This window comes from Pongo pygmaeus, chromosome 3 (assembly GCF_028885625.2).
Source record: "Pongo pygmaeus isolate AG05252 chromosome 3, NHGRI_mPonPyg2-v2.0_pri, whole genome shotgun sequence".
Taxonomy (NCBI): Eukaryota; Metazoa; Chordata; class Mammalia; order Primates; family Hominidae; genus Pongo; species Pongo pygmaeus.
In genome coordinates this window covers 53,799,021-53,825,413 of record NC_072376.2, presented here as the reverse complement: position 1 = coordinate 53,825,413, position 26,393 = coordinate 53,799,021, and the positions used below count along the sequence as shown (strand labels likewise).

At 34.4% G+C, this 26,393-nt stretch overlaps 1 long non-coding RNA gene across 7 annotated transcripts in view; it reads right to left on the bottom strand.

Moving 5' to 3' along the window:
* Positions 1–14,498: 14,498 nt before the first annotated feature.
* Positions 14,499–26,393, bottom strand: part of LOC134739414 (uncharacterized) — a 66,520-nt gene continuing 54,625 nt past the window's right edge. For 4 of the 7 annotated variants that reach the window (XR_010126046.1, XR_010126048.1, XR_010126044.1 and 1 more), the window contains 3 exons: positions 24,992–25,136; positions 19,832–20,451; positions 14,499–17,344 (listed from right to left, as the gene is read on the bottom strand). This is a non-coding gene — a long non-coding RNA (uncharacterized LOC134739414). The remainder of the gene's footprint in view (positions 17,345–19,831; positions 20,452–24,991; positions 25,137–26,393) is intronic. The other 3 variants (XR_010126045.1, XR_010126049.1, XR_010126043.1) reach the window with 1 other exon arrangement.

Genomic DNA, 26,393 nt, shown 5'->3' with positions numbered 1-26,393 from the left:
CTGTGGCCCTAAATAAAGTAGATGGAATGAAACACATTAAGGATTATTTTGAGCTCTGGAAAATTACTATACATGTGAGATAACTTCAGAGTTTTACTTTCACTCTAATGAAATTTTGCAATTTGAATAATAAAACTATCAATTAGTATTTTATGCTTGGATTATATATTAATGTGTTGATTATTTAGTCCTGGGATGGGCAAACTACTGCTCACAGGACAAATTCAAACCACCACTGATTTTGTAAATAATGTTTTATTGAAACAAAGATACGTTTTCTCATTTAGGTTTTGTCTATGTGTATTAGTCTGTTATCATGCTGCTAATAAAGATATACCTGAGACTAGGCAATTTACAAAAGAAAGAGGTTTAACTTGATTTACAGTTCCACATGGCTGGGGAAGACTAACAGTCATGGTGCAAAGCAAAGAGGGGCAAGCCACATCTTACATGGATGGTGGTGGGCAAAGAGAGAAGAGTTTGTGCAGGGGAACTCCTCTTTATAAAACCATCAGAACTCCTGGGACTTATTTACTATCACGAGAACAGCACAGGAAAGACTTCTCCTCATGATTAAATTACCTCCCACCAGGTCCCTTCCACAACATGTGAGAATTCAGTATGAGATTTGGGTGGGGACACAGCCAAACCATATCATTCCACCTCTGGCTCCTTCCAAATCCCTTGTTCTCACATTTCAAAACCAATCATGCCTTCCCAACAGTCCCCCAAAGTCTTATTTCAGTATTAACTAATATATGTGTATACACATATATGTGTGTGTATGTGTATATATACATATATATACGACCTACTAAGTATTTGTGATGTGTTTTTATTCTTGAAATTACTTGGTGTTGAGCCTTTATGCATGTTTATGTTGTCTTAACTAGAAAAATCTCAAGTATATCTTTGTAATTTTAACTATATCTTTGTGAATGTTTACAATGTTTTTATTATTGGTGTCACTGCAGACATCCAACTAACATAGAAATAATGCATATGTATTTTTTTACATACTTACTGATTATGCAAGGAAATGTTGTTTAATATTTTACTGACTTCTGGAGGTAGTGGGGAAAAGTATCTATGATGAAATGGTACTCAGTTTTTTGAAGCTAAATGGATGTTCAAAAGACTCAACATGTTAGTAGGTTAAACTTATATTTTAAAAATGCCAAGAGTGGAATTGCATATATTGACAAGGCATTTATTATTAATGAATATATTTTATTTTGTTTACATTGACAAAGGCGACATCAGTTTTCCCAGTTTCACTAAATATGTGTATATATATATATATGTAGTACATATAGTCTACAACTTCTTTCTCTTTACATACAAACTGAAACTGAATCTAGCTATAAAGCATATTTTTTGGCCATTTTTCTCAGTGTTAAAATTGTGTTTGAATTTCAGAAATTGAATGGCACTGTATCCCTTGAACAAATAAACACATGAACTAAAATGCAAAGTAAAATTTATAATTATCTGATGAGAATTCTCTAAGTTTTATCAAATATGAATAATCCATATATTTTAATTATATGTGAAGAATATATATCAAATAATTTTGTAAAACAAATTACAGAAAATATATATTGAATGGCTGCTTTTTGCTCATATGTGTAAAATAAATTATTATTGAGTAAGTAGAAACTATTCATCTATGGTTGAAATCTGTTCAGATTGAGGCAGTGTAAATCCATGAATCAGTAAGCTGAATTAGAAACATACACACTCATTCAAAATTTAGGAATGTGCTAAACAAACAAGCAAGCAAAGAAGCAAACACTTGGGGTGTTACTAATTGACTTAATTTAGAATGAGGCTTAAACAAACATTTCAATTTCTTGAAACTGGTTTTAATTTAATAAAGCCTGTATCTTATTGCCAATTTATTATTATAGAAAGATGAACTTAAAAATATTATTAAAAACATTACAGAAAAGCATAAAATTCTACAATAGAGACTTTTTCTTCTACAGTTACTTTTTTGTACCTATGCTTTTAATGTATGGAACTTTTTCTTTGCAGACATGGGGTTGAAGGCACTAAAGCTTCTATTTTTAAAATCAAATATAAATATCTGAAATTACTAGTTCTTGGCTCTTTTCCTTCCTAAATTTTTTTCCCCTCTGGCTGAAATTACTTTTTTTTTGACATTTCTGGCTTTATTTGGAAAATTAAGTTAAAATTGTTATTGTGTTTAATACTACATTTTGCCACAAGAGCTACCATTGTGATTTTCAAACCCATAACAAAAGATATAAAACATGACAGTGTCTTCAAAAAAGCAACTGGTTACAAAACAGGACCAAAAGGAAAATTCCCATTTTGGTCTCTGGTCCAACAATAAATACACCTTCTAATGAATATATATCATTAGATGTGAGATTTGTCAAAATCAGTAATAAGAAAACCAGCTGACCTTAATTACAATTTACAATTCTTGCTCTATTGGTGTGTATTACTCAGTGATACAATTGCTACCTCAAAGTGCTAGTCACTTAGGATTTGGCTAGTTACAATGCAAAAGAAAAGACACAGTAAAACAGTTCCAATATGGAGGAATCTTCACAGGTAAAAAGAATGGAGACAGTCTGGAACTGGGACAGTCTGTGTGCTGCTGGTAGGGTGCCTTTCTTAGAGAAATGAAATTTCCAGTTGATCCATGTGTCCAGTGCATTCTCTAACAGAATCCACATTCTCATTCATATTCATAAGTCTTGCTCGTTCCATTCATTTGCATACAGAAACTCTTCCCTGAGTTCACACAGGTCAGCGTTATAGATGATGCAGTTGTTAGAAATTCTATCGGCTCATGGAAAAGGCAGAACTTTGCAAAAGTCCATGGAAGTTTGTTCCTTAACAGGCCAAATTGCTACAGGTGTAAATTCTTGACTGACTGACGGCAGGTAGAGAGTTTGCTGTGTTCTCTCTCGGGGAAGGGCTTCTTACAGATCCAAGGGAGAGTCCTTGATGTTTCCAAAGTATGACATATGGATTTCTTTAATTCAGCTTAGGCTGAAGTTGGCTGGTGATTTCCATGCCCAGTCGCTTTTCGAGTTTATGCCATCGGGGGCCCTCCACGCTCACAGCTCTATCATGGCTTAGTTTGGGGCCATTCTTAAAAACAAATAAAAGGACATAGAAAACATACCCAGAGTGCTGCACTTTCTTGCAATTCATCATGTGTACTGCTCCAAGAAGTCAAGTAGAAAACAGGAACAAGACTATTCAAAACAAAAATAGGTATTTTTCGTTGTACAAATGCTACTGAATAACTTGTAGCTTTTTTTAAAGTGTCAAAAATCTCAGAAATGGCATAATTCAGAAAGCTTATCAAAATAGTCCTTCTTTCATGGTAAAAATGTGCTTTGTTGGTTCAATTGCTATAGAAGTCCACGGTTTTAATACTAGACATAAAGCAAAAAATAAAAAAAGCTTTATTTTGAAGGAAAAAAAGTTATATCTGCTCTAGGCTAGGTTTTCAGTAAGAGCAGTGAGGGTAGTATTTTTTGTTTGTTTGTTTGTTTGTTTTGTATTATTCCAAGATTCCGAAAGTGTTTTTCCTGGGCTTTGGGTGTGTTTTATTCAGTAGGAAACCCGAGCAGTGAGGGTCATGTTTTGTTTTGTTTCTCTTATACCACCAAGATTCCTGAAAGTGCTTTTCCTGAGCTTTGGGTGTGTTTTATTCAGTAGGAAAATATTTTTCCAACATCTGCAGTGGAAGGCTAGGGTGGAAACCGCTCAGGGCACCAGGCCCCTTTCTCTGGGGGAATATCATTTCTATAGTTTGTTACTGGCTGAAATGTGTATAAGTTTTATTGGAAATACATAATTTCCAATGCATTTTTTTCACGGTCTCTTTAAAAGCAACTTTATTGTGCATGCTTGTGCATTTAAATTAATAGTAATAGTAACCTCTTAGATGGAAATAATATATAGATAAATATGTCCAACTACTTTGTTTCATCATAAAGTATACACAATATTTTCATTAATTTTTACCATTTAAAATGTTGGAAGTTATGCAAGTTTGTTTCTTTAAGTGGCTATATATTCAATTGCCACAATCCAATGACAATATGATGATAGATAACATTTATTGAGTACTAACTATGTGTTCAGACTCTTGGTTAAATGAATATTATTTAACTTTGTTTAATCCTCACAATCAATGCAGGAGTGGATATCAGCATTAGAGTTTCCTAGATGATGAAACTGAGGATTAAAGTGAAAAAGTTCCTTGATTAGGATTACGTAGTTTGTAATTTATGGTGTTGAAGTTCAAATCCAGGCAGATAAAACAAGTATACTTTTAAATGCCACGAAATTTTCTTTCCCAAGTAAGTTTGGATGACAACCGAGGACTAAGAAACGCATGAAAATAGTGTTTCACTGTTCCAGCATTTTGATGGAAACACACACACACACACACACACACACAATTTAAATGATATATTTATTGTCACAATTTTTGACAGATCTTGCTGGAGTGCAGTGGTGCTCTCTTGGCTCACTGCAACCTCCACCTCTCGGGTTCAAGCAATTCTCCTGCCCCACTCAGCCTCCTGAGTGGCTGGGATTACAGGCACCACCACCATGCCCAGCGAATTTTTATACTTTTAGTAGAGATGGGGTTTCGCCACGTTGGCCAGGCTGGTCTCGAACTCCTAAACTCAGGTGATCCGCCCGCCTTGCCCTCCCAAAGTGCTGGGATTACAGGTGTGAGCTACTGCACTCGGCAAAAAATTATGTTTCTTATTCCTTAAATTCTTGAGATGAAAATTTATTTCACAGTATAGATTTCAAGAAGGTACATCAGATAATTAACTGAAATATCTTTATGCTATAGAAAATCACCTAATGAGTAAAAAACAAATCTTAATTATTGCTTTTGTTTTTATGTGTGTGTCCTGTAGAATCAAGTGCACATTTTTAACTTGAATGTGCCTAGTTTTGAGAGTACAGTATATTTATGTGTTAATTTACTTTTATTCTCCTCTAGCTAGTAACCCATTGATTGTGACTAATATTATTTTAATGAATGTTGAATTTGAATACATAGCAAAGTGCCAGAATATAATGAATGTTTAATAATTGTTTGCAAAATGAATTCACATGCATACTTTCTTATAGTAATAATGGTCAGGTTTACATACCTCTATATTATCTTCTACATTAATAAATATATATTTAGTTGAAAAATCAAAGCTTTTGTGGATTATATTCTTTAAAAATTAAAAGCACTGAAGTATATTTATCTAGCGCCTTCTATGGTAAACTATATCTATATCCTGAATTAGTGCATATTTATCTATGAAAGAATATATAGAGTTGAAACAGCTATTTTTCAAAATTTAAGGAAAGCGTATAGTACTACTTTAACGTAAATTGCATTGTCTGTCAAACAGTGCCATATTTTAAATTAGGCCACACAAGAGCAAGACTGTACCTTCTTTAATAAAAAACAACAAAATTAATTAATCTTATAATGAGTAATTTTAGTAGTATTATATAATATTTTACATAACAGTTAAATAACTCAGTCTGAATAAAATCTATGTGATTAATTAGACAAAAGGATTGCAAATATATAATATGTAAAATAATATTCAAGATTTTTAAAATATAAAAATAGGATATATTATAGCTTAATACTTAGGATTTCATAAAGTTTTTTGTTACAGAAATTTCTTCAGTAAGGTTGAAAGTGAATGGGAACTTTCTGAAAGTCATGGTGTATTTATGATGGCAGCAATGGAAATGAATCAATGAAATATCTTTAAAAAAAAGATTTCCAAAGAAATAAGATCAAATGAGCAAATTCTCAGATGTTGAACAGAAATAAATTCTGGTGCATCATCCAAAAAGATCAAAGAAAAAGATCTCTCTAAAGTAAACAGAGTGATATTTTTGTTTGGGTGCCATAACTTTTCTGGTAACTTGTCAGCCTTAATAAGAAGGTGTAAAAATCTCTCTGCATGACACAGAAACATCATTCCTAAACCTGAAGCAAAGTCACGTTGAGCAGAAAACAGTTTTAAAAGAACTCAAAGAAAGATCAGAAAAAATTGCCTATATCAGTGTTCAAATTCTAAGAAAGAAGCAAAAATGTTTTAAGACTTAGGGATATTATAATTTTCAGAACATTTATCATTTTGGTCAACTGAAAATTTTCATAAACTATGAGCAGGCAATTGCTCCAAGCATATCTCAGTGCCAACAAAATTCGACTCCAATAATTCAGAAATGCTATGCATTAGATTAAACTCTAAGAACAAAAAATTATATTTTTATTACAGTAGAAATGAAACTACAGATGAATACAAATTTAGAAAGAAAAGTCCTACTTACTTAAGTTTTACACATATGTTTAAGAAAATTGATGCAGAGGTAAGAAGTATTTTTAAAAATCATTGTTAACCCAATGTATTTGAAAATAATATTTGACTCATCAATATTCTGAAGTCAGGTTGGTATTAATTATAATTGTACCTAGTTTCTCAAAACCTCTAAGCAAATGACGTGTCCAAAATAATTATTTTTATCTCTCCTCTGTAAATTTGTAAAATTTACTTAGAGATATCAAAAACATGTTATGGAAACTAAACTTAGACCTTTATTTTAGACTAATAATATGTGTATTTAGAACTATTTTATAAAATTCTCATATGAATCTTGGCTGAGGAGGAACCAGTTTCGATTATAAAGTTTTGAATTAATTGATTCCAATATTGTATAAACAGATTCTGGCTACATGATATTTATTCTCAACCATGTCACTGGCAAAAATTGAAGAAACAAAATAACACCTGTGCTAATGGTGACGCAGTAAAACTGACAATATTAAATCATGCTAGAGAAAATATAACATATATATATATATACACTTCGAATGCTGTAAGTAAATCTGTCAGCAATAAAAAATGTGTTAGGCTATAATAGCTTGTAGTATTCTAATATTACTGCTGAGAACAACAAGAAAGTCGCATAACATATTTATCTATCCTATTTTTAGGGAAATAAGAGAACTGTTGAAGCAGTGAAAAGTTGAAGGGCAAAGAGTTTGCAGAGGGGAGAATAAAACAGAAGGATTCTAATTTTTTTTTCAGCCATTTATTTTCAAGGGAATTTCTCAAATCTGGGAAAACACACAAGATTAAAAATTGTGTCCTTCACCCTTTACCACAGGGTCGCTACAGAAGGACAGTAACACTGACAAAACTTTTGGTTACATTGTGGTGTCACAGTAAAAAAAGAATTATTATTGCATAGGTGCTAAATCCATGATCGCTTTCTCCTGAATAAATCTGCTAAATTGTGAAGATAACAAGGTTAGAAGCTAAGGCACAACCAGTGAAACTAGACTGAATGTATTATCAAGCTTGTGGGAATCAGAAGACAATACAGATAGAAAAATAATTGCTAATGGAGCCCAGAAAACAGGATATCATTTTAAATATACAATTTTATACATAAGATAACATAAAGATGATGTAGGTAAACCTGAATTAAGAGAGTATTTTTCAAACTATAATCCAAATGACATATTTCTATTTCTGATTTTTATAAAGCAATAAGGGTCTAGCTACTTAACAAACAAAAAGGTTAACACTCTCTAAAAGAAGAAACTACCATTTAGACTCTACAATTATATATATATAATATATAGATAATGAAAAATTTATGGTAGCACTACTGTATATCAGAAAAATTGGAAGCACTCAAATCCTTATCTACAGTTTACATATAAATCAACTTAGCCATACTCATATTTTTGAATAATATACATCAGTGAAAGTGAATATGATACAATGGTACAATAAGTATGAGTGAATCTCCTCAGCAGAAATCACACACATATCTCATAAACATAACCAAAAGCAGATGTGCATTAACTGTATAAATCAAATAACAATGCTTATAGATGCAAGAAGAGAGAAAAATAAGTTTGAAAAGTAAGAAAAAAAACCCTTAAAAAATTCAGTCTAGACAACAGACTAAATTATATATGTTAATTTATATGAGTTTCTGCCATATGACAATACTTAGAATGATATGTGTGTCACACAAAAAAGCCAACATTCTACTCTCAGGTATATGTAAAATTTGAGCTACATACATACAGTCATATTATAACATTATAATTGCTACAAAGTGCTATTTGTCAACGGATTGTCCAATGGTAGATATCACATTCCAACAACAGATACATTCATTAATTACTAACTGATTTATCACATGGCAAAACTCATTGCAGTGTAATATTGCTAATTTTTCAATAAATTGTGTGGGATTCTATTTTTAATAAATGGTCATTTGTATATTAATATATAAAATAATAGATATTCTTTCATTTTGCACAAAAGTTCCGACTGATTAAATACTGAAGTTTAAATATTAAAAACTTGAGTTTCTAGATGTAAACCTGAAAAACAGCCCTAAAACTTGGCATGCATACATATTCCTTTGGAAGTATCCAAGATACACTAAATAAAGAGAAAAATTATAACCATTACTACATACGCATTATGAGTTTCCACTTACCAAACTACACTTGACTAAATGAAAACCAAATAATGAGTTCATCATATTTGTAATACCAATATTTGAAAAAATTTAAATACTAAATAATGTACAAACTAATAATGAAATAATGAATGAGCAGAATACTTGAACAGACACTTCACAAGGAGAGATATCCAATTTCTTATTTCATGCAAGCTAAAAAACATTGAGATATTAGCATGCATTTATTAGACTGGCTAACAGGAAAATAAATATACAATGGTAAGTCTTCTTGAAGATTTGCAGAAATTAGAACTCTTACTTTTGAAAGAGTAAATTGGATCAACTAGATTGGGGAAGTGCCAATACAGTATCTATAAAAATTAGCCATACACGCACATATGGCCCAGGAATTTCCCTCCTTGGTACGTGCTAAACTAAAAGCATGTTACTATGTTAATTGAACAACATAAAAACTAAAGTTTATGTTAGCACTATCGTATATCAGAAAAACTGTAAGCATCCAAATGCTTATCTACAGTTTACAGATAAATCAACTTTGCCATAATTATATCCTTGAATAATAGACATTAATGAAAATGAACATGATACCATGGTACAATAAATATGAATCAATCTCCTCAGCAGAAATCATACACAAATCTCACAAACATTACCAAACACAGACGTGCATTAACTGTATGAGTCTACATTTATAATGTTTTTAAAATATGCATAACTAAACTGTGATGTTAGATGTCTAGATATTGTTACACTTGTGGAATTTGACGATTGAAGACACTTGGGGAGCCCTCTGAATTACTTTAAATGTTCTTTTTCTTGATCTGTGTAATAATTACTCAGGAATGTTTACTTTGTGAAAATTTACCAAGCTCTGCATCTATATATTGTTTTCTTTTTATCCGTGTATGTTACACATGCTACAATGAAATATTAAAATAATGCATGTGTTTTTAAATTAACAATACAAGTTCTAGGGATCATTTCCAATTGTTTCCATCAAAACCACTCCAACAGACCTACTGTACAAGAAATATTTTAAGAAATTTTTTAGACAGAAGAAAAATGATACAAATGGAAATATAAATCTGAACAAAGAAAGAAAGAATATTGGAAACAGTAAGTACATAGAAACCTTTATATTCTTTTTGTCAATTATTCAAATCTGTTTAACATATAATTAAGCAGTCTAAAAATAGTCACTATATAGCGTGGAATTTATTACACATGTGGGAGAGGAAGAATGAAAGCATACAATTATAAGGTACAGCATCACTTATTGTTAGACTGAGAAAAGTTAAAGATGCATATTTTCAACTGTAAACTAACAATTAATATAATAAGGATTATAACACATAAGCCTGTGAAAACATTGAAAAATAAGAACAACATATTCAACTGTCTCATAAAAGGAGAGAACAAATTTGAAAAAAGCACATATGAGTAAAATTAAATAGATTTAATCATAATAGCAATAATCACACAAAGCGTACATAGTCAAAAATCCCAATTGTCAATATCCAAACTATATATTGCCTATTAAAGCACTCTTTAAATCTAAAAACACAAACAAATTTGAAGTGAAATCTCGGTTAAAGATTTACAATAATAAACTTAACTAAACAAATTGGAAATTGCTAGATTAATATGAGATATAGTAGATTTTAGAGATAAATATCACTAGGAATACAGAAGTTTATTGCATAATTATAAAAGGGTCAACTCATTAAGATGATGCAATCATCATAAATGTTTATGCCCATAATAACAAATCTTCAAAATAAATGAAGCAAAACTCTATAAAACTATGAGGAGAAACAGTAAATCTGTAAGTTGGAGTTGGAGATCTCAATACCCTTCGTATTAGTATTTTCACACTGCTATAAAGAACTACCTGAGACTGGATAACTTACAAAGAAAAGACGTTTAATTGACTCACAGGTCGACTGGGAGGCCTCAGGAAACATGCAAAACATGCAATAATGGCAGAAGGGGAAGTGGAAGGAAACTGGTCTTTCCATGGCAGAGCAGGAGAGAAAGAGTGAAGAGGGAAGTGCTACACACTTTGAAACCATCAGATCTTGTGAGAATTCACTCGCTCTCATAAGGACTGCAAGGAAGAAATCCTCACGTGTGATCTAATCACCTTCTACCACACCCCTCCTCCAATTAAACATGAGATTTGGGTGGGGAAACAAATCCAAATCACATCACCAGTCTTCTCTGTATTTCTTGAATTTGCATGTCAACCTCTCTAGTGAGATTAGGGAAATTTTTATGGACTGTATTTTCATGGACTATGTTCTCTATATCGGCCCCTCCCAAATCTCATGTCCTTCTCACATTGCAAAATACAATGACCACTTCTCAGCAGTCCCCAAGTCTCAACTCATTTCAGCATTAACCCAAAAGTCTAAGTCCAAAGTCTTATCTGAGACAAGGAAAGTCCCTTCTGCCTATGACACTGAAAAAAAGCGGGGGAGAAAAAGGTAGTTACTTTCAAGATACAATGGGGGTATAGGCATTGGGTAAATGTTCCCATTCCAGTTAGGAGAAATTGGCCAAACAAAGCCACAGGCCTCATGCCAGGCCAAAACACATCAGGGCAGTCATTAAATCTTAAAGCTCCAAAATAATCTCATTTTACTCCATGTCTAACATCCACGGCAGGCTGATGCAAGGGGTATGCTACCAAGGCCTTGGGCAGCTCCACCCATGTGGTTCTGCAAGGTACAGCTCTCCTCTCCCAGCTGTTTTCACAAGCTGGTGTTGAGTGTCTGTGGCTTTTCTAGGTGCACAGCACAAGCTGTAAGTGAATCTATCATTCTGGTGTCTGAAGAATAATGGCCCTCTTCTCACAGCTCCACTAGGCAGTGCTCCACTGGAGACTTTGTGTGGGTGCTACAACCCCACATTTCCCTTCTGTACTTCCACAGTAGAGGTTCTCCATGAGACTTCTGCCCCTGCAGCACACTTCTGCCTGGATGCCCAGGCATTTCCATCCTCTAAAATCCAGGCAGGGGTTCCCAAACCTCAACTCTTGCCTTCTGCACACTTGCAGTTCCAACACCACGTGGAAGCTACAAAGGCTTAGGGATTGTACCCTTTGAAGCAATGGCCTGAGCTGTACCTTGAACCCTTTTGGTCCCAGATGGAACTGCAGCAACTGGAATGAAGGACACCATGTCCAAAGGCTGCACAGAGTAGTGGGGGCCCTGAACCTGGCCCACAAAACCATTTTTCTTCCTAGGCCTCCTGGCCTGTGATGAGAGGTGCTGCCATAAAGGTCTCTCACATGCCCTGCAGACATTTTCCCCATTGTCTTGTCTATTAACATTTACCTCCTCCTTACTTATGAAAATTTCTGCAGCAGGCTTAAGTTTTTCCCTAGAAAAATGGGTTTTTCTTTTCTACCATATAGCCAGGCTATAAATATTCCAAATTTTTATGCTTTGCTTCCCTTTTAAATATAAGTTCCAGTTTCCGATTATCTCTTTGTTCAAACATACGAGTATGTGTACATGCTCAGAACAGCCAGTTCACCTCTTGAATGCTTTGCTGCTCAGAAGTTTCTTCTGCCAGATGCCCTAAATCATCTTTCTCAAGTTCAAAGTTCCATAGATCTCCAGAGCAGGGCAAACTGCCACCAGTATCTTTGCTAAAGCACAGCAACAGTCACCTTTATTCCAATAAGTTTCTCATCTCCATCTGAGACCACCTCAGCCAGGACTTCATTGTCCATATCACTATCAACATTTTGGCCAAAGCCATTCAACAAGTCTCTAGGAAATGACAAACTTTCCTTTATCTTTATGTTTTCTTCTGAGCCCTCCAAACTGTTCCAATCTCTGCCCATTAGCCAGTTCCAAAGTCACTTCCACATTTCAGGTATCTTGATAGCAATTCCCCACTTTCCTGGTAATTTTCTGTATTAGTCCATTCTCACGCTGCTATAATGAGCTACATGAGACTGGGTAATTTATAAAGAAAAGAGGCTTAATTGACCCAGTTCCACAGGCTTAACAGGAAGCATGACTGAGAGGCATCAGGAAACTTATAATAACGGCAGAAGGGGAAGAAAGCACATCTAATCATGGCAAAGCAGGAGAGAGAAAGAGAAGGGGGAAGGCCATACACTTTTAAACCATCAGATCTCATTGAGAACTCACTCACTGTCATGAGAACAACAAGGAGGAAATTCACACACATGATCTAATCACCTCCCACCAGGCCCCTCCTCCAATTTGACATGAGATTTGGCCAGGAACACAAATCCAAAGCATATCACCTTCTCTCAATTATACATAGAACAAGTAAACAGGAATCAAGAAGACTAGAGAAGACTTGAAAAACACTATCAAGCAACTTGGCCTATTGACTTTATAGAAGATACCATACAACAACAGCAGACTATAAATTATTTCCATGCGTACACAGAATATTTACCATAATATGAATCATAAAATAAATATCAATACACATAAAAGGATTCAAATCATAAAACGTGTTTTCTGATCACAATGTGATGAAATTAGAAATAATATTAGAAACTAGAAAAAAGTAACAGAAATATCTCTGGAAAATTCCCAAGTATATGGAAAATAAATAGAAGTATATAAAGGAACCGAATAAAACTCTTCTAAATGACATAAAAAACACACTTTCATTCATGAGTAAAAAAGAAAATTACATGGAAATTAGAATCTAGGATTGAAGCAAAATGAAAGCAAAACATTGAAATTCTCAGAGTGTGCAAAATTGGTAAACTAGACTTCATCAAAAATGACTTCTGATATTCACAAGGCACTATTACATAAATAAAAGGCAAATCATAGCCTTGGAGAAAGTATTTGTATATCATATATCTCATAAAGATCTTGGATCCAGAATATATAAATAACTGCCAAATCTTAGTAATAAGAAAGCAACATAGTTTTTATTAAATTGTAAAATAGTTAACAGACACTTCTCCAAAGACATAGAGATGGCAAATCGGCACACAGAAATGTGCTTGACATCAATAGTTATGAGTGAAATGCAAATTAAAGCCGCTCTCCTATTAGGGAGGCTAAACTTAAAAACACTGACCATATCTAGTGTTTGTAAGCATGTAGAAAAACTGGAATCCTCATACACTGTTAGTGGGAATGAAAAATAATGCAAATACTTTGGAAAACAGTTTAACAGAACCTTAAAATATTAAAAACATACTTACCATCAATCGGGCTATTTCATTTCTAGATATCTGCACCCCTCAACCACAACAATATATGTTATACAAAGAATAGAAAACCAATGATTACAGCAGCTTTATTTATAATAGTTTCAAACTCAAAACAACCAAATGTCCATCAACATTTGGATAAATAGATAAATTGTGGGATATTCATAAATAAAATATTACCTTAGCAATAAAAACACACTATTGATATCCTAAAAAATATGTATGCACCAAAAATAACTACTGAGTGAAAAAAATAAGATCTTTAAAAAATTTATCCTGGTTATAGAAAATTCTAGAAATAGCAAACTGAGTTTTAGGGACAGAAAGCAGGTTATTGATTACCTTTGGACAGTGGGAGGGTCAGACAGGAATAATTACAGAGTAGCATGTGAAAACTTTTAGAGATAATGGATGTTCGACTATCTTAATAGTGGTAATGTTTTGATGTGTAAATACATATGTCAATACTTAGTAAGCTGCCTACTATATAATTACAGTTTATTGTATGTCAATTACACCTCTTTAATGTTATAAAAAGAAGTCAATCACCTGTACTTAAAATTCAAATGCAAGAGCATTAATTTCTTCACTGTTATTAATGGCAAAAATAAAAAAAGCTGAGTAACCATCAATAGGGAAATATTTAAGAAAACTGTGATTTATGTAACTTGTCATATAGTATGTAGCCCCTAAGTCAATGAGCTCTTCTTAAAAGAGAAAAATCAAGACACAGAGATTAAAATGTGATTTATTTTTTAATTGGAAAATTAAAAAGTAGTCAAGATATATTAACATACATACTTTTAAAAATATTTTTTAGCTAGTGGGGTAGTCACTAGCTAACCCAACATAAAAATAAATCAGAAGAATTAGCTGGAGAAATGTTAAAGTGATGGTTGGCTATGACTCCTGGTGCTTTCAACACAAATAGGTGTACAAAAGTTAATCTATTCATATTTTATTTATTGCTACAACTGTACTTCTGATGTTTCCAAAACAGCTATATCTTTCTGTATTAGTCTGTCTTCATACTGCTATAAAGAACTGTTTGAGACTGGTAATTTATTAAAAAAAGAGGTTTAATTGACTCACACTTCTGCGTGGCTGGGTTTGCCTCTGGAAACTTATAATAATGGTTGAACGCAAATGGGAAGAAAATCACCTTCTTCACAAGGTGGCAGGAATGAGAAGTGCAAGCAGAAGAAATGCCAGATGCTTATAAAACCATCAGATCTCATGAAAACTCATTCACTGTCATGAATAACAGCATAGAAGAAACTGCCTCCATGATCCAATTACCTCTACCTGTTTCCACCATTGACATGTGGGGGTTATGGCGATTACAATTAAAGGTGAAATTTGGAAGGCGACACAGAGCCAAACCGTATTATTCTGTCCTTGGCCCCTCCCAAATCTCATGTCTTTTTACATTTCAAAACTAATCATGCCTTCCCAACAGTTCCTCAAAGTCTTAACTCATTTTAACATTAACTCAAAAGGCCACAGTCCAAAGTCTCATCTGAGACAAGGGAAGTCCCTTCTGCCTATGAGCTTGTAAAATCCAAAGCAAGTCAGTTACTTCCCAGATACAATGGGGTACAGGCTTTGGATAGATAGTCCCATTCCAAATAAGATAAATTGGCTAAAACAAAGGGGCTACAAGCCTCATGCAAGTCCAAAATACAATAAAGCAGTCATTAAGTCTTAAAAGTTCCAAAATGACCTCACTTGACTACATGTCTCACATCGAATCACACTGATGTAGGAGGTGGGATACCACAGCGTTGGGCAGCTCTGCCCCTGTGGCTTTACAGGATACAGCCCCTCTCCTGGCTGCCTTCATGAGATGTCGTTGAGCATCTGTGACTTTTCTAGGTGTACGATGCAAGATGTTGGTGGATCTACCATTCTGGGGTCTGGAGGTTGGTGGCCTTCTTCTCACAGTTCCACTAGTCAGCGCCCCAGTGGGGACTCTGCACTGCCCTAACAGAGGTTCTCCATGGAGAGCTCTGCCCCTGTAGTACTCTTCTGCCTGGACATCCAAGAGTTTTCATACATCCTCTGAAATCTAGGTGGAGGTTCTCAAACCTCAATTCTTGACATCTGTGCATCTGCAGGCCCAAAACCACATGTAAGACACCATGGCTTGGGGCTTTCACCCTCTAAATCAATGGCCTGAGCTGTATGTTGGCCACTATTAGACACAGCTGGGATGCAGGGCACCAAGTTCAGAGACTGCACAAAGCAGCAAGTCCCTGGGCGTGGCCCACAAAATTATTTTTTTCTCTCCTAGTCTTTCAGGCCTGTGATTGGAGGGCTTGCAGTGAAGACATCTGACATGGACTGCGGACATATTCTCCATTGTCTTGGTGACTAACACTTGTCTCCTTGTTACTTACGCAAATTTCTGCAGCAGTCTTGAATTTCTCCCCAGAAAATGAGATTGTTCTTTTCTATTGCATCATCAGGCTGCAAATTTTCTGAACTCTTATTCTCTGTTTCCCTTTTAAATGTAAGTTCCAATTCCAAACCATATCTTTGTGAATGCATACAACTGAATGGTTTTAAGAGCACCCGAGTCACTTCTTGAACACTTTGCTGCATATAAATTTCTTCCACCAGATATTCTAAATCATCTCTCTCATGTTCAAAGCTCTACAGGTCTCTAGGACAGGGGCAAAATGCCACCAGTCTCTTTGCTAAAGCATATATAGCAATAGTCACCTTTATTCCAGTTCCCAACAAGTTCTTTATCTGTATCTGAGAGCATCTCAGCCTGAAATTTATTGTCCATATCACTATCAGCATTTTCGTCAAAGCATTCAACAAGTCTCCAGGAATTTCCAAACTTTCCCACATCTTCATGTCTTCTTCTGAACCCTGAAAATGGTTCCAACCTCTGCCCATTAGCTAGTTCCAAAGTTGCTTCCATTTTCAGGTGTCTTTACAGCGGTGTCTTTACAGCAGTGCCTCACTCTCCTGGTACCAATTTTCTATTTTAGTCCAGTTTCACACTGCTATAAAGAACTGCCCAAGACTGGGTAATTTATAAGGAAAGAGATTTAATTAACCCACAGTTCCACATGGCTGGAGAGGACTCAGGGAACTTACAGATATGGCGGAAGGCAAAGGGGAAGCAAGTGCCTTCTTTGCAAGGCAGCAGGAGGCAAAATGCTAGGAGGGGAAATGCCATATGCTTATAAAAAAATCAGATCTCATGAGAACTCACTCACTGTGAGAAAAGCATGAGGAAAACTTCCCCCATGATCCAATTACCTCCACCTGGTCCTGCCCTTGACACATGGGGATTATAATTTGAGGTGAGATTTGAGTGGGGAACACAGAACCAAACAATAACACTGTCCTATATATAGAGTTTACTCAAAGCATATAACCATGTCTTTTAAATTTTTGGTCTTCACACTCCTGTTAGGTCTCATCTTGACAGTCTCATCTCATTTATAATCTGTAGCATTTCTTGATTTATGAGAAAAGCTGCTTCCATGAGTAGCTTCCTGTCTTCGCTTCTTTTGAACTTCAGTGTTTTCCCCATCACCACATTCAACTTTTTTTCTCACACTCCTACAATATGTCACATACACAGACTTTAGAACACATTCCACCTCTTCTGCCTAGTGATTTCATTATTCTATAAATGGACACTTGTATGTTCTGAGTATTTGTTTTTAAGCAAGTAATTGTTCTATTCAAAATCAAATTATTGAGGACCCATGAAAGACAGAAAATGAAAATATTGCAATGTGATATTTAAACACAAACTTACCTGATGTTCATATTTCAATTAACACCTGTAAATTCACCAACAGAAAAAGTGTCTGATATTGTCCTTCACTATTTTTTCACGTGTCATTTTATTTATTTATTTATTTTTGTTATTATATATATTTTTTATTATACTTTAAGTTCTAGGGTACATGTGCACAACGTGCAGGTTTGTTACATATGCATACATGTGCCATGTTGGTGTGCTGCACCCATTAACTCGTCATTTACATTAGGTACAGCTCCTAATGCTATCCCTCCCCCCTGCCCCTATCCCACAACAGGCCCTGGTGTGTGATGTCCCCCTTCCTGTGTCCATGTGTTCTCATTGTTCAATTCCCACCTATGAGTGAGAACATGCGGTGTTTGGTTTTTTGTCCTTGTGATAGTTTGCTAAGAGTGATGGTTTCCAGCTTCATCCATGTCCCTACAAAGGACATGAACTCATCCTTTTTTATGGCTGCATAGTATTCCATGGTGTATATGTGCCACATTTTCCTAATCCAGTCTATCGATGTTGGACATTTGGGTTGGTTCCAAGTCTTTACTATTTATTGTGGCACATGTCATTTTAAGTAAAGAAAGACGATGTTCACAATAAGAAAATGAGGAGAACTATTTTGCCTTTGGCGACAAAATGTATACTTCAAATTATATTTTGTTAATTTTAAACTTCTGGCACAATTTACCTTTTTTCCAATGATAGATTTGACTAGTTAATATCAATAATAAAATGTAAATTTAGAACCTTCCTGAGTCATTGAATCAAAGGGATTAATTACCATACTCCAAAATATTCTAGGTTATCCAAGGCATTAAAACACCTCTAGGGGAAAAAAAAAACACAAATAAATGGAAGCTCAGAGGAAGACATATAGACTCTTAAGTCTTTCAATTAGTAATCTTTCTATGAAAATTTTAATTATATGTTATTAGGGAGTCAAAAGTTACACACAAAGTTTTGAGTGTATAGGGAAGTCAGTGCCCTGAAACTCCAAGTTATTCAAGGGTCAACTGATATATACTGTACATTCAACTGTATATATCTACACACACACACAAATACACACACACACACACAGTTGAATATACTCTATATATTTTTTTGTTTCTTGTACTTCCCCACCATTTAACTCTCCCATCAAACCCTTCTTCCCTTTTTCCTCACCTGATATCCATTCTATAACTTCTCAACTACCATGGAAATTTCAGTATATTTCAAAACATCTCCAGACATTGGGAAAAGTTATTTTAAAGCATTATCCAAACAAGATTGTTATAAATTTGCTTTGTCCACTGTTTTCAGAAATATCACATTAATATTGATTGACAGAAATTTAGGGGCCAGTGAAGAGCCCTGTGGAGTCCTCTTAAATTCCTCACTGTATGTCACTAACAAATCAGCTTATATAAGATCAGACATGAACCAGGCAAAAGTGTCAAAAATATCGACAAATTTTTAGGCTGAGGTGTTTTTAAAAATGCAATCATGTCATCAAATTGTGCTTATACCACATCACTTTTTAAAAAAAGAAACAATAGAGGCTTATGTGGTAGCACAAAACGATTGATATGCAACTTATCCTTATCCCAATTAATTCCAAATATAAAAGTTTAAGAAGCTTATACTCAATTATTTTTGAGATGGAGTTTTGCTCTTGTTGTTGCCCAGGCTGGAGTGCAATGGCACAATCTCAGCTCACTGCAGCCTCCGCCTCCTAGGTTCAAGCAATGCTCCTGCCTCAGCCTCCCTAGTAGCTGGGATTACAGGCACCTGACACCATGTCCAGCTAATTTTTTTTTTTTTTTTTTGGTATTTTCAGTAGAGACAGGGTTTCGCCGTGTAGGCCAGACTGGTCTCGAACACCTGGCCTCAGGTAATCCACTGGTATCAGCCTCCCAAAGTGCTTGGATTATAGACATGAGCCACTGAGCCCAGCCTCAAAATTTTTTTATGTTGAAAAAAATAATAAGAGACAGAATTTTAAAATCTCACTTATATTTGTACTTCTGAAAACAAAGGGTCTGAAGTGTTACTGTGTAATTTTCTGATTACATTTTGTTTTCCCTAATTGATACAATTCATTGCTCACATTAGTTTTTAAGAGATTGCCAACCAAAGCCATTATTATTCACCAATAATCAATTATAAGTGTTCTAATCACATTAAGTTTTCCTTTATTTTAAAGAAAGTTATAGAAGTTAAATTTTACATGCTGTTTTAATTCTGGAAAATTTCACACAATTTTGTCAGACAAACAATTTCACGAAATGTTGCCTGTATACCTGCCTCATGGAGAAATGCCAGCATCCTTTGCAAATCTGACAGGAGATTTGCAAATAATTCTTATAACTTTCTCAATATCAAGAGTTGTTAGTCAGCTGCAAAAGTGTTCTTCAGTCTACCCTGCAATGATAAATGGCAAAGTGATGGTGCATACAATGGCAGGATGATCAGTAGCCTGAAGAAGCGTAGGAATGTAGTAAGTCATCATTTCCATTTTTATTAGAATCCTTTTTTTCCCCAGAGCATCATTCCTTTCAGCATTAGCCAAGTTGCTTTTGCACTCTAAGTCCTTGAGCAGATATAATTTCCATGTCACACAGTGCTCCTTTTGTGAACTTTTACAAAATTTAATCCACTAGTATTTTTAAAGTGCTTTCGCACTTATTTTTCCCAAAATGATCATATACTGTGACCAGAATATAAAAATATTTTTTCTTTAAAATGTATAAAGTATTATGAGTTACACTCAAATTGGTTGAAACAATTATGTACCTTGTACAATACATTGAATGTCAGCTCATGATTCCTCTTCTATCCTATTTGGTTTTTAAAAATTATTTACTTATTTATGGTTTCTTCATTCATTTGTTTCTTCATTCATTCATTGGATGTAAGGCATCTAAAATGAAGTAATTATTTTGAAAATGAGAAATTAATACCTGACATGTAATGAATACAAATTAAGCAAATGACCATTTTTTCCCATTTATTACATTCTTTTCTCCTAAAAGCAGTCTCACGTTAGCTCTGATCTTGCCATGAACAACTGAACTCAAATGAAATGATCTGTTTTGTAAGTTATAGTTTTCACCTCTTCTGTGTTAAATTAAGATGTCATTTCACTGGAGTGCTTCTATAATTCCCCCACTGGTCCTAAAATGTATAAGAAGTTATGAACATTTTATTAGACTAGGGACCATTTTTCTAGCATTTACCTACTGCATGTAATCTTGGGGTAAATGCAGTTTTGTTTTGCTTAATTATCTTAGCATGACTGAAAATAAGCAGAGACATTGGAACTGGATTTAATATTAACTCCATGATTTGAAGATAAATGTAATTTTGTAATTTTTTTTACTTTGTATTTTTTCTTCTACAAAATGTGCATTTATAATATCTAAATGTTGAAAGAATTAAATATAATATCAGAATGTTGAAAGAATTAAATAAGTTTATGTATGTAAAGTGCCAACATATTTCGAATTCCCAGGGAATCCGTTGACTAGTTATTTGCACAGCCACTCAAAGTGCCTCATCTATAAAACTAACTAAAATTGCCTCTCAGGAGTGAGAACTGAATATGATTGTGTATGTATAGATGACATATAGACTAAAAATTGCTAGGTGGGTATTGATAATTGTTATTCTAAGAAATATCTGTGTGGTCTGAATAATAAAATTGTCAACTTCATTTTAACTTTTATGTATAGAAATTTTATGCATAACCAAATAGGAAAATTGCCTATATTTGATAGCTTTTTGTGTGAATTAGAAAACTAACATCAATAATACTGTAACTATACCATTTGTTGAGTATTGTCAGTTAATCTAATTTCTAGGCTTATAAATATTGGACACTAATACCATTAGATTAAAATTATTCTTAAATAACATTCAACTGTTTGGGGGTTACTGCTTTCAGTATATAAATGAATTGTTCTCTTGATGCTTAAAATTCAAATTTTCATGTCCTTTTCCATATTAAATTAGTTTATAATAATATATTTAGCAGAAACTTTTTGACAGTTGTTTCTTTATTAACATACACTCTCTTAATACCTTCATCAATCCAAGGAATTATATTACCCTCCAAGTCGATAACACAGGATAGGCAAAACCATTCCTTGCTAAAATAATGTTCTTAGAGTGCCTAATAAGGCACATTCTTATGAGTAAGCTCAATAAATAGCAAAATATTTTTGGCAATTATGTGCTTAAATTGTCTCAGTAACATTTGTGTTGTACTTGCCTTAGATTGCTTTTTACTTTATATTGACTAGTATCATAGTCTATTCAGAAAGACTAAATGGAAATAATTAGAAGTGCCTCTACTCAGGAATATAGTAAATAAAAAAAAGTACAGCATTCCTTGAAGGATTGCAGAGATTAGTGCCACCATTAAAAACTTCCAAGATGTAAGGGTGGTGATTCCCGCTACATCCCCAATCTACTCTCCTATTTGGCCTGTAGAGAGAAAGACAGTAAATTACCATCAGTTTAACTAAGTGGTGACTCCACTCATAGCTGCTCTACCAGATCTGTTTTCATTGCTTGAGCAAATTAGCGCATCCTCCGATACCTGGTATGCAGCTATTGATCTGGCAAATGCCTTTTTCTTCATACTTGTTTATAAGGCTTCATACTTGTTTACAAGCAATTTTCTTTTAGCCATTAAGGTCAGAAATAGACCTTCACTGTCCTACTTCAGTGGTTATATCAACTCTTCAACTCTGTCATAATTTGGTTTACAGACATTACCTTTCTCTTCCACAAGACAATACAATGGTCCATTACACTGATAACATTATACTGCTAGAGTCTACTGAGCAAGAAGTGGCAAACACTCTAGACTTATTTGTAAGACATTTGCATGTCAGAGGGTGGGAAATAAAGCCAATTAAAATTCAGAGACCTTCAACCTCAGTGACATTTCTAGGGCTCCAGAGACGTGGGGCATGACAAGATATGCCTTTTCAGGTGAAGAATAAGTTGTTGCATCCCACTCCTCCTACAACCAACAAAGAAGCACAGTGCCTGGTAAGCTTATTTGGCTTGTGGAGGCAACATATTTTTCATTTGAGTGTGTTACTCTAGCCTATTTTTCACATGACCCCAAAAGCTGCCAGTTTTGAGTGGGGCACAGAGTAAGAGAAGGCTCTGTAACATGTCAAGGCTTCTGTGCAAACTGCTCTGCACCTAGGGCATATGATCCAAAAGATCCAATGTTTCTTAAAGTTCAGTGGCAGATAAGCATGCTGTAAGAAGCCTTCAGCAGGCCCCTGTATGTAAATCACTGCTTAGGACTTTAGAATTTTGGAGCAAGTTTCTCATGCCATCATTCGTAAATAAGACTCTCCTTTTGAGAGTTAGCTCTTGGTCTGCTACTAGACCTTAGTAGAAACTGAATACATAGACACCAAGTCAATGCGTGATCTGAGCTGCCTATCAAAATTTAGTGTTATCTGACCCACAAAACCATACATGTTGGGGGAATGTCCATAAATACTCCATTATCAAGTGGAAGTGTTACATGTATGATCAGGCTAGAACAAGCCCTGAAGGCACAAGTTAGTTACATGAACAAGGGGCCCAAATGTTCATGGTTTCCACTCTTGCTGCATTGCCTTCTCTCTCAGTCTGAACCTATGGCCTTACAAGGATTATCCTACAATCAGTTGACAGACGAAGAGAATAATGGGGCTTGGTTTACAAATGGTTCTGCATGATATGCAGACACCACCTGAAAGTGAACAGCTGCAGCACTACATCAATTTTCTGGGACAGGCCCTAAAGGATCATGGTGAAGAGAAATCTTCCTGGTGGGCATAAGTTCAACAGGTGTACCTGTTGTGCACTTTGCTTGGAAGGAGAAATGGCCAGATGTGTGATTATATATTATTCATAGGCTGTAACCCATTGTTTGGCTGGATAACTAGAGTTTAGGAAGGAATACAATCAGAAAATTCATGCCAAAGTAATATGGGGAACAGATAAGCAAATTAGAACTCTCTGAATGGGCAAAAATGGGAAGACAATTTTGTCCTATGTGAATGCCCACCAAAAGGTGACCTCAACAGAGGAATATTTTAATAATCAAGTGGATAGAATTACCCATTTAGTCAATACCAGTCATCCTTTTTCCCCAGCCACTTCTTTTATTGCCCAATGAGATCATGAACAAAGTGGTTACAGTGGCAGAAATGGAGGTTTTTACGGGCTAAGCGACATGGGCTTTCAGTCACAAAGGCTGATCTAGCTATGGGCAAAACTGGAGATTTGGAAAACAATTGTTAAGACATGAAGTTTGTGTTTTTACATTATACTATATCAAATATATGTGTAAATACATCATGGTATATGGTATATTATAAGTATATCTTATATTACTTATAATATTACTTATAATAAGATATATTTGAAATAATTGACTGTTGTGAGGATTGGCAAGTGTTAAATCAGTGGGACAAGCTGGCAGGTGGTAAACTCTCTAATAGAGGCTGCTGCAGTCTTAGGGTAGAATTTCTTCTTCCTTAGGGAAGCCTCAGTTTTGCTCTTGAGGCCTTTCAACTGATTGAATAAGGCTTGCTTACATTAACTATATAATCTTTAATTGGAGTCAATTGATTGTAGATATAACCACATCTATGAAGTACCCCCACAACAATACCTAGATTAGTGTTTAAGATACTATATCTAAATTGACACATAAAACTAGCCATCACAAATACTGAATAAATGAGTTACTAAGTATAATTTTTATGCATTTTATATTTAAATATATGCACTAGAATTTTAACAAAATATTTTAAACCATCCTAAAATTATATGATAGTTTAATGAGTCATATGCAGCTTACCAAGAAAAGACTATCAAAAGATATAATTCTTTAACTTTTTTAAAAAATTTAATTTTTCTGATCTTAAATTCAGCAATATTACAATGCCTTCTGTTTGTGTATGGTAAAGCTTACAACAGTGTATTTCCTTTTTATTTTCCTGGCCTTTCTTTATTGTTGTCATACAAGTTAAGTCTTATATTTTATTTTATAAGACACCAAATAGATTACTGTTATTTTTGCTTTTTTTTTTTGAGACGGAGTTTCACTCTTGTTTCCCAGGCTGGAGTGCAATGGCTCGATCTCGGCTCACCGCAACCTCCACCTCCCAGGTTCAAGCAATTCTCCTGCCTCAGTCTCCCAAGTAGCTGGGATTACAGGCATGTGCCACCATGCCCAGCTAATTTTGTATTTTTAATAGAGACAGGATTTCTCCATGTTGGTCAGGCAGGTCTCGAACTCCCAGCCTCAGGTGATCCGCCTGCCTCGGCCTCCCAAAGTGCTGGGATTACAGGCGTGAGCCACTGTGCCTGGCCTTATTTTTGCTTTTAATAGGCAACTTTCAAAATAATTTAAATAATTTTTAAATGTTATATTTACTCACATAGTTAGGATTCCCATTGCTCTTCTTTCGATTTGGTAGACACAAGTTTCCATTAAGTTGCCTTTTTTCTTTCTTGGAAAGACTTTCTTTAACATTTGTAATAGTACAGGTCTTCCAGTGGTTAATCCATTCATCTTGTGTATAACTGAAAAAATATGTTTATTTCAATTGTATTTTTAAAAGATGTTTGTGATGGGTATAAAACTCTAATTTGATCATTTCCACCCACTAACCCACCCACCCTTTCATTATTCTAAATATAGTGCTGTACTGTTTCCTGTCGTGCAATTTTTTTCAGGCAAGAAACTTTCCAGTTTAACTTTATTTTTCTGTGGGTAATGTGTCTTTTTTTTTTTTTTTTCCCCATCTCTGCTTTTAGGAATTTTTTTTCTTTATCACTGACATATGTAATTTGTTTATAATGTGCCCAGCATAGTTTTTTTTTCAGGTTTTATGTGTTTGGGATGGCTGACCTTTATTATCTGAAGGCACGTATTTTCACCAAATTATTTTCTTTCTTCAAATATTTCTTATGTTCCCCCTATTTTGTGTGACTACAAATAACATATATGCAAGCCCTCTTGATGTTGTTCTACAGCTGTCACTTTAAAATGCTTTTACATCTCTTCTTTCCTTTCATTTGAGATAATTTCTATTCTATGACTTCAAGATCACATATATATTCTTTGACAATGTTTAATAAGCTGTTGATATGAGCACATTTTTCATCGTGAACACTAAGTTTTATATACAGAAATTCATTTTGGGTCTCTATATGTTTGGAGTTTTTATTTAACATGTATAATCCTCCTCTAACTTATAAAACATATTGTCATTTTATATATATAATATATATACATATATATATGCTGAATAATTAGTGTTGTCTGCTATCATTTCTGGGTCTGATTCAATTGACCTTGTTTTCACCTCAGTATATGCCATATTTATACGCTTTGTTGTTTGACTGGTAATTTTTCATTTGATGCCAGATATTGAAAATTTTACTTTGTTGTGTGCTGGGTATTTTTGCATTCTACAAACATTTTGAGCTTTGATCTATGCCACAGTTAAATTACTTGCAAGCAAGTTTCCTTGTGTTGAGGTCTTCTTCATGAGTTTTATTATGTAGGGCCAGAGCAACATTTATTTTAGGGCTAAATTTTCAGCTCCTATTCTAAACAGTTTGTGCAATACCCCTAAGAATTATAAGGGTTTTCATGCTCACTTGTCGGAAAAACAATTATTTATTTTCTTTTGTGCATTGTTCCCCACAGATCTTTTGGATGGCTCATTGTTTCTTTTCCTATTTTCTCCTCCTCTTTTTGATTCTCTCTTTATTTTTCTCCCTCCCACCTCTCTCCTGTTTTCTGTTTTATATTTTCCCCCTGTGAACTGCAGC